The sequence below is a fragment of the Mytilus californianus genome, unplaced genomic scaffold (genome assembly GCF_021869535.1).
Source record: "Mytilus californianus isolate M0D057914Y unplaced genomic scaffold, xbMytCali1.0.p SCAF_11, whole genome shotgun sequence".
NCBI classification, from domain to species: Eukaryota; Metazoa; Mollusca; class Bivalvia; order Mytilida; family Mytilidae; genus Mytilus; species Mytilus californianus.
In genome coordinates this window covers 58,286,509-58,294,533 of record NW_026262593.1, presented here as the reverse complement: position 1 = coordinate 58,294,533, position 8,025 = coordinate 58,286,509, and the positions used below count along the sequence as shown (strand labels likewise).

The window sequence follows — 8,025 nt, the reverse complement described above, 5'->3', positions numbered from 1 at the left end:
TTTATTTCCGATGCAAAGACCCTATGAGTGAATCAATATTAATACCAAAAGTGACCTGACAACAGTATCTTAACTATATCCCTTCTGAATAAGTCTGTTTAAAGGTTTGGTTAGCTTTTGAGGTGAATGGCAACATTTTTGTGCTTTGTATAGAATATTACCATAAAAGATTGGATGTGAAATACCTGATTGCCAATGAGACAACTCTCCACCAGAGACCAAATGATGTAGAAGTTAGCAACTCTAGGTCATATCGGCCTTCAACAATGAGAAAAACCCATTTGGCATAGCAAGATATAAAAGGTCCCAAAATGACAAGTTTGAAACAATTCAAACAGATAAAATCATTCCAGTTGCATAAAAAATACTGAACTATAATAAATAACTCCCTGTTGATTAAATACTTTTTTTTTTGCAATAACCTTAAAAATAAATAAAAAGGAAGATGAAAAACAAACCTTTATGATCCCATCTTTTGGTGGTTTATAAGTTCCAGTTTAGAGTTATCTCCCTCAATGCAATGTCAATAATTCTTGGAGAATGAAATATCTCAGTCTTGAACACAAATAATAGCTTTTTCACAAAATCCAATTAATATTCCTTGTTTTCACTTGGTCACACCTGTAATTAAAAGGAAACAAAAGGTAGATGATTGATTAGGAAAATACTGTCTACCTGGTGGCTTTTGATCTACATATTTGTCAATGTACCTGTTAATTAATTAAGTCTGTCAGACACTAAATTTTGAGTGATTAGTATATTTCAGTGTCTTGTATTATGAAAACACATGAAGAATATTTCAAAAGAAAGTTAAGTACAAAAAATTCAATATGCAAATATTTAAAAGTACTTTTTGCAAAGTTTAGAATTAATTTTTCAAAAAATTAATTTGCATTAATTTAATTTATTTTATTGTTACAATAAGCTTTTGTATTAATTGTTATCTGATAATTAATTATACATTTATTTATTTCTCTTTCTTTATATATAGCAGTTATCTATAAATAGATAAACAAGTTATGTAATTTTTTTTATGAAAATGAATTAATGAGGCGTGTTTGGACATAAATTTATTTTATAAAAGTGTTGTTTGTACCTTTGTTATCCTTTTAACTTATTTATAACTTGTATTGATAGAGAATCTCCCAAATTAAACTGTAATTTGTATTCAAGTACAAATATGTGAGGAGTCAACTTAAAAAAAGCATATCTGTCAATTTATGAAAACAAAATCATAAATAATATTTTTATGATTGATAAATATTAACATAAAAAAAACATCATCAGAAGGACTTGTATAATCTGGAAACACAACGAGAGATTAAAAAAGAAAACAAATTATGATTTTTTTTTCTTGAAATGTCAGTAAAATTATTTTGATGTCTTTCGGTTTTTTGTTTCGGGTTGCTGTCATATTGATGTATGCCCCACATCTTTAATGCATATACGGTCAATGTGCATTTCTTGGTTAACGTTCACCAAGAATTTCCAGAGAAAGAAGTTTGGAAAGCCAAGGTTTGAGAATGTTATAACCTAGGATGAACACCCAAACGTAATTAGGGTCAACATTACCAGATAGAAGTGCAATCTTAGAGCTTGTAATATTTATAGACAATAACATTTTCCGAATAGCCTTCCGTGTTACAATTTTTTTATTGAAGACTGCTACATAGAATAATTAACAAAGTTTATTTGAGATGAAAACCGGAAATACAGAGATACGTGAGAACGCATGCGAGGATTATAATGTTACTGAAATTAAACAATGAAGCAACCCAGTTCAACCGAGGACAAGGCGAGGAAGAAGGACATGATATTAAGATCACAACTAAAGAAAGAGATTTTCCGGTGATCAAATTTTCTATAACGCATTGACCCTTCGGGTAGTATCAGTAGAAAAAAAACCCACAGAAAATACAACAAAGAAGGTTAAGTTTGGTAACATTTATATACAAACCGTTAAATCAGATTAGGCTTAAGACACTTGAATTACACAAATTTGATGAATTTAATATGACATTAAAGAGTCAAGTTGCTAAAAATCTGGATTATCCTAAGTTGACTAATCCTTTGAAAGAGATTGAAAAATAACAAGTGTTGTATATCCTTTTAATATTAGTCAATAGGTTTCCTGTCAGAGAAGATTGAAATGGCCTAAACGTACCCTTGATGCTATATTTTTAATAGTACATCGTTTATGAACATGAATGAAATATTTGCCAATGGACGTTAAACAAACAGCAGTTAATCAATCCGTGACAGATAAACAATTTACGTATTAAACTAAAAAAGGGCGTATATAAGATGAAAAATCATGTCAATGAAATAATCAATTCTCTCAACTGTACTTTTTGCCGTATTTTACAATGATTCTGGTTTGCGATATTATCTCTGCATATCAGAATATGCATGTATGGTGAAATTATGCCGTTATATGATAAGATCATTCGAAATCTAAGTAAAAGATCTATGTCAAGTGATCAGCGTCATTTTTGCCTGTGACTACTATAACACATTATACTAGTCTAATTTTTTTGCAAATAGAAAAAAAAAAAGAATAAGACACAAATGTGAAGAAGAAAAAATTGTTCAAGAGCGATGTCTTATTTGTGTCAAATATCAAAGAATGCAAGAGGAGGCAGTGGTATATGCTAATCAGTGGCAACGATAACACCCATATTTGAGGGGAAGGACATCTTTTGAGGGAGGTGGGGGGGGGGGGGGAGAAGGGTACCCCCCTGTCCACCCCCTCATATTTCTTTTAGTTTCTTGTAATATTGGGTATGTACCGCGGACACGATACCCAAAACAGAGATGAACACGGTATCATATGACTATCATGGTGATTCTTTTGTAAAAGGAAATATTAACCTTTGAATTGAAGTGAAATTCGTCCAGTTTTAATATGTAAACTACGTTTGACAATAGTTTGTATAAAAAAAAAAAATGCGAACGAAATTTAATATAGAAAAGTTATGATGAAACTGTGAGATACAATGTACATTGTAAAAGAGAATAAACCAATACATTATTGCGCTTTTAACCAATCATATTCCTAGAAATGTATAGGAAGTAAGATAAATTATTGTATATGCTATAACATTACAAGCATGTGTGTGAACATTACCAAAACAATTCAGTCGTGCCGATACTCCGCTTATTCAGTTCAGTCCATTCACGCGATGGTATTGACAGAAAACATGCGCAGAATTGTAGAGGAACAACACCATTAAGTTGTCAGAATGACTTTTATCTTCGTTTTAATGAATTTAATACTTTATGTATATTTTTTTTCTGATTTGACAATATTTGCGTGAAAAGGGGATAAATCTCACTGTGTTAGCTTTGCGTGTCTCAGCAGTTTGTTAAATTAATTTTCTGACGAGGACATAAGCCTGTAGGCTGATAGTCTTTTCGAGTACACCCATTCTCCCTCGGAAACTCATTTAAAATTCATTCACCGACATAAGTTTCAAAATAAATACTTCTGAAAAAAAAGTTTGAATTAAAATTTGAATTATTTACTAAAGACTTCAAAGTACTTATTAGAACCGGCGGTATACTTCAGTTAATTACACAGCCGCCAAGATGAAATCCGAAGTTACATCATGTTCCACACAAGAGCCATTGAAGGGTTATATGACCCGAGTAAATATAATTTCTGGATTCGTGTTTCTTAAAAAGACAATTCAATTAAAATTTGATAAAAGCAATAGTTTTGTCCTGATTTGAAATTATTCTGTAAAGAATATACCTACTTGGAACGCCGCATTTCAAATGTAACCTCATTGTTAACATTGTTAAACAAATCCACTTTCATTACATCATATATACTTATAGGTAAATGCAATTTAAATTCCAGCTTTAATCATGTTAATTTAAATTTTTCTGAAGTTTCAAAAGTAGTAATTGTCCGACGGAATCTGACTCGATTACGTTCGTTTTTGTATAGGTATATTGTTCTTTTGAGGACTGTTGAGAGATTGAGCCTCTCCCCCTATCACAATTTAATCTCCAGGGGCTTTATAAGTAAACTCGATTGATATAATAGTATATAACATATCAATCCGATGAACAATTGCCAATTCATTTTTATTGAGACGTTATATATATTTATCAAATATATACTGCACTTAAATATATATTTTACATTTTTTTCTATTGACCGTGATTTTCTTGTATATAATCTAAGTATATAAAACGAACTGTTTGAAGTCAAGTCTTGTAACTAAGGACCATTCATGGTTGTATAATAATGAGAAGTTATTGTGTAAATTTTACACGATATTAAACTACTAATTATTGTGGATTTGCCTTAAATTATAAGCTTTTATGATTCGTGTTGCTCAGTTTTGAGTTTTCGATGTTGTGTTTTTTTTTATACTGTTGTTTGTCTTTTGGTCGTTTTAGTTTTTTGCCATGACATTTGTTAGTTCGTTTTCCACTTATGGGTTTGATTAAACCTTTAGTTTCGTTCGCCTTTTTCTGATCTTCTGGAAACTTCTATAGAAGAATTTTGCTGTTTTTGTCTTAACGTTCCCAAGGATTTATCAATCTCATTTCCCAAATTTGTCTCGAGCGTACATGATGAATGCTTTTCTAGGAACACGTGTCGTACGCATTTAAATCGGTATCTACCATAATGAAGCTATATATATGGTTAATACATAGACATTTTACAAGTCCCTCTCCTAACGTTGTCTTGCAATGGGGGCCCCTTTTTTAAAATTCTGGATCCGCACCTGTCTACATAGTATTTTTGCTACCGTATTTATATGCACATGCACACGTTCGATCCATGTGTAAAATATTATAGATAGAATTGCAACAAATTTAACATAAGCATAATACAAGTACCATATGTCGTATATCCCATAATTACTTTTACGGTAAGTCTAATTCGTAACTTATCACTTATGCACCACATTGAGTAAATGTCTATTTTATATGTAATCCATGCAATCACCTCGGTTTTCACGTTCGATCATATTCTGGGTAAAACCATGGAGTTCGAAATTGATATTTGAGGCCTCTCCGCGACATTAAGGAGGGTAGAAATGCCCTTTACCGTCAAACGTCAAGTGGGGTACCCCATTACTACCTTCATTTAGAAGTCTGTTTGATAATAATATGAAGATATGAAGCAACTTTTCTGCGGAATATTACCTTGTAATCTGGCACTCGATATCCGACACACCTCGGTGTTTACGTTCGATCCGAAACTAGGTGGAACATTGGACTTCAATATTGATATTTTCTCGGTCCTCTCCGCGGCATTTAGGAGTTAGATCACAGAAGGGTTTGTTCGATTGTAGCCTTAGTGACACGACTTTTATGTGGATTGTTAATATGTGATCTAGCCCTCGAAATCCGACACAGTTCAGTACAAAGCAGTGTATCCTCGTATCGCGTTAACATGACGCCATCTTGAATATGCATTTAAGTCGCTTGACGCTAAAGCAGCTGCCAATTAATTTTTAAATCGTTTTGAATTCAAGGTTGACTGGCTAAATTATACAATTACAGATAACAACACAGTAGATCATAAGAACCTAGCGCAAATGATAAATACACATAAGCTTAAACAAAATACAAATGAAGAACTGACGGTCATAATACTTTACTCAGTACTCGGAGTACAAAATTTGTACAAGAAAATTTTATTGCCATACAGCTTCAATTGCTTTTACATGTAACTAATAACCGACTACACTCAAGAAATGTTTATTTCAGACTTATCTTTGGAAATCGCGATGGTAAGTCTTTCGATCAATTAAATCTTATTCTCTTACAATTCTACATCAATAGCTTCAGACAGAATTGTGATTTATTCCCTCATATGAAATAAATGACCATAATTTCCGGCTTACGGAAATCACGTGGTAACAACGATAATCCCATAAGTCTACTGTATTCCACAAATGACGATGTTGGTTATAATATGTACTCAAAGAAAACATTATGAATATGAAATATTACAAACAATAATTATTTGTCCGAAGCTGTCATCTATGTCCTATCCTTTTCGTACTTGACCTCCGATAACTACTTCAAGTATTCATGTTAATTTAAGCATTTCTAATGATGTGAATGTTTAACCACGAAAGTGTGTTGCTAACATCGAAACATCTGTTTCTTTACCACCAACCCCTTTCTCCCAATCAATGTCTATTCATTTAGCCTGTATTTTTTTCTGCATTATATGGACAGGAATATGTGCAACACATAATTGGTAATATGACAGAAATATAAGAAATAAAAAAAAAATTGGATTGCAAACGATGCTTTTCTCAATTTCCCTTGACATAGAGCTTTACAAGTATGTAGCAATATGGTATCAAATATGCGAAAATATTTTAAAATACAACATATAGAAACATAATAACAAATTACGAATGTTTACCATCCATTTGTGTCGGGGAAATTTTTCCGTTCCACCTGATATTCCACCAGCCGTAAATACAGAGCAACACATTAATTTCAAACAAACTTTTGAAACTAAGAAGTTTGGAAGTTACATATATATATACGTATGACAGATATTTTCATAGTTGACAGGTCTTGATCTTAAAGGTTTTTGTGCTATTGTAATATGCCCTACATGCTTACACGCCTTTAAACATAACGATGAACATGATTATAGTTGTCGTATTAAAGTCACTGTCAAAATTTAATTGTTAAGTTTAAGGTTGATTAGCAAAAAGACATTTAGTTTATGGGCCTGACGTACGGTCTTGTTTTGAGAAAACAACCAGTTTAACCATTTCATTGTAAAAGTTGAGATAAGGAATTAGAAAGGCCGGTTCGGTTAAACATCAAACCTTTTTGTGCCAAAGCATCTTATGCCTATCCCTAAAGGAACAATACAACATAAAACCTGAGTCGTCCCGAAACATTTCCACTTATTTTGTTTAGTGGAAGCGCTCCTTGAATGTTGGTATGTTTGATTGCGCAAGCTTGATTTTATCAGTTCTGTACTGTATGTCTCGGTCTTTATGGAATAATTTGTTTGATATTTCAAGAAAAATGTGTTTACAAGGAATGTAATTCTTTGACAGAAACCGCTGAATCCATGAAACATCTGCAAATGACCACTGATTTATCGATATATACCGGTCTTATGATAAAACGATTCATTGTTGGTGTTGAACGCCACTTTCAGCAATCTTGGCTTTAGCATGGTGACCAGCTTTTATTGGTTGAGGAAGCATGAGTTACCGAAGAGAACCACAGATATTCAGCAATCGGCACATCTTATAAAAAATATGAATATGAAATATAAATTTCTTTATTGACATGGACTATAAGCCTTCAACTTACGATTAAGCGTGTAGCCTTATCTAAAATAATTTCAACGAGCAGGAGACTCGATGATATAAACCGAACGATGATTGTGGTTTAATGTAATACCACATTCCACCAAACAACAAAAGATTAAAAAGAAGTTAATATCAATATTAGTATAGATATCGTATATTGAAACTGTAAACCCATTGTTGGGTTTCGAATGAAATAAATTGCAATATCTTTTTTTCGCAGCTGGAATTTATTCTGAAGAATAAAAATTGAATTTGCAATAACAACTAAAATACAAAATTATTTGTCGATCCACACCCCCATACATCTGCACACATGTTTAATCTATTATAAGTGCCTATATTGGATTGCTATCCACGTTCTTGTGGAATACAAAATATGCGGAAGATTAATACATTATAAAAAATCCTATCATAAATTCTATTCGAGCTTAAAACACTGACGCAAATTTTAATATAAGATTTATACATTTGACAGTTTATCAATAGACACAGACAACTTATTACGAAAAGATTACTTCATATGAGTATTTTGATCTCCAATATGCAGGAATCTTGTAAAAAATAAGATAAACATAAGTAAAGACCAAGTTTCATCATACATCACGTTCGGGCTTGTCAGAGAATCAATACAATTCTATTGCTCTCTGTAGACCTGAATATTTCTGGATGGCTTATTTTCGATAAGAGGACTTTTAAATAGATTTAA

At 32.0% G+C, this 8,025-nt stretch overlaps 1 protein-coding gene across 2 annotated transcripts in view; it reads right to left on the bottom strand.

Moving 5' to 3' along the window:
• LOC127720411 (D-glucuronyl C5-epimerase-like) overlaps nt 1–8,025 on the bottom strand; it is a 95,192-nt gene that overhangs the window by 55,630 nt on the left and 31,537 nt on the right. For both annotated transcript variants that reach the window (XM_052226988.1, XM_052226989.1), the window contains exon 2: nt 459–621. The gene's annotated coding sequence lies outside the window, so the exon portion shown is untranslated. The remainder of the gene's footprint in view (nt 1–458; nt 622–8,025) is intronic.